The sequence below is a fragment of the Vombatus ursinus genome, unplaced genomic scaffold (genome assembly GCF_900497805.2).
Source record: "Vombatus ursinus unplaced genomic scaffold, bare-nosed wombat genome assembly UNPS02014841.1, whole genome shotgun sequence".
Classification (NCBI taxonomy): Eukaryota; Metazoa; Chordata; class Mammalia; order Diprotodontia; family Vombatidae; genus Vombatus; species Vombatus ursinus.
In genome coordinates this window covers 30790408-30792720 of record NW_020954619.1, presented here as the reverse complement: position 1 = coordinate 30792720, position 2313 = coordinate 30790408, and positions in this window count along the sequence as shown.

Genomic DNA, 2313 nt, shown 5'->3' with positions numbered 1-2313 from the left:
CATACTGGCTCTTTTCCCTTATACTCTTTATTATTTAAATGATATTATAACACCTAAATGTAATCTTGTAATATTTTTAGCCTTTATTTTCTTGATAAATTATCTTTATACTTCAAGTACTTCAATAATCCATTATGTCAGCAGCAAAGTCCTTACCTGAGGCAGGTAGGTAATACAATGCATAGCATGCTGGGCCTGAAGTCAGGAAGACACTTCACTAACTATGTGATCCTGGGCAAGTCACTTAACCTCTGTCTGCCTCAGTTTCCTCATCTATAAAATAGGGAAAATAATAGCACTACCTCCCAGGATCATTGTGAGGATGATATATTTGTTAAGAAATTTACAAACTTTAACATGCTATATAAATGCTGCTACTTCTTATTTGGTTGGAGAAAAAAAAAAACTAGTCAGTTTCAATCCCTATGATGCTTTGTGTTTTTTTGGTTTGTTTTTGTTTTGTGTTATGTTGTGTTTTGTTTTGTTGTGTTGTTTGTGTGGTTTGTTGTGTTTTGTTTTGTTTTTTTGTTTTTGTTTGTGTTTTGTTTGTTTGGTTTTTTTTGTGTGTGTTTTTTTGTGTTTCCACACTTAACTTGTTTGATCTTAAGTTGACAAAATAGTCTGCCACTGCCACAGACTCAGTCTTTCCAGCATGTCCATATGTGCCAGAGCTGGTGTTCCACTAACATAGCCTTTGAAACCTTAGGGTCGTCCCCATACTGAGCCAAGACATCAGAGGACCTTAATTAATGGAAGATAAATTGCTAGAAAAGAAGTTTTAGAATAATTTTGTATATATTTTTCGCCATCCAAAGAGTGAATCTGGTTCTGAAGGCATCATCCCTGAGCTGCTTCTTAAGTATAAATCTCATTTATGGTATATTCATAGGGATTGTCTCAAGAACTCTTGACCACATTTTGCTTTATATCAGCTCTCCTCTACCTGTATTTGTTTGCTTAACTGTCTATTCCTTTCAGCCAATTTTTAAACGTATTTAAAAAATTCAAATCAAAGGAATTCAAAATCAGTAAATGTATGCGTTTTTCAGACATTTTAAGGTTTTCTAGATTTCATTTGGTATAAAGTCAATTTATTGAACAGTAGCTTTACAATGCTTGCATAATTAATAAGGCTAAGTGAGAGGATATCTTAATTTCAACCTGTGGTATAATTACATGATTAGAATTGGGTAGGAATGTGCTAAATGTGCTTTTTAAAAGAACTGCTTCAAACTCTGGAAGTCATTGGTGAAATTTTAGGTCAATTTATATAAAACATATACATATATATATTTAATGATTTAAGGTTTTAACATCTAGAGGCCATGTTAGCACCATCAAAATACAGCTCACTAATTGCCTACTCCTCAAACGACTTGAATATTCTCTGTGCAATTTATCCTTTGCTCTGTAGTCACTAACTTTCCCTTCAAAAGCAGGAAAATGTGACTTGTATTAGCAGTACCAAAAAGTGGAATCCCAATTCATATATGACAATAAATTAACCTTGCTGTTTATCACAGAGCTTTTACTTGTGGATATTTTGTTTCTGAAAGATATAAAAATGTGATCAGCATTCTTTAGTGACTACAAAATTCAGTTTGATTTGCAGTTTTTAGCCTAATTTGTATTTGACTAAACATAACAAATATGGGTCTTTGAAGAACCGTAGTAGAAGTTGTGATGAGAGAAATGCATAATATGAAAAGGACTGAATATGTGGTGAAGGTGCAGTGTCAGGTAGATGGTCCAGTTGTTTTATTGATACCTCATAATATAGAGGAACACCTTCAACACCTTGGGTGAACACTCTGGTGAATTTACAGAAGGATGGAGACAGGAGTTACACAGGTATGAATGGACTGCAACCTGCATCATTAGAGTTTCATTCAAGTTGATGGGATCACAGATCTGCTAGATTTTTTTAAAACTTTTTTTTTTAAGATTCTAACATTTCACTTTTATTAGGGGTTGAGAAAGTCATTTCTCCAGATCATGTCATCCTTTTTCCCTTTTGTGTCTTGATCAATCAGTACTTATTTGTTATGTACCTGTTGTGTGCCAGGAACTGTGCTAAGTGCTAGCACACAGTATATTATTGAAATATAGAAGTACAAGGATAGAGACTGTGGAGGTATGCATTCGAATTCCACTTTTCATATTTACTGCCCTTGTGACCATGGACAGGTTACTTAATCTAATGAAACTTATACTACTTATACAGAGGGCTGCTGTGGAGAAAGTTCTCTGTAGATCATAAAGTGCCTCAGAAATGTAAATAGCTATTAGTATTTATTAGACATAAAGTTTCAT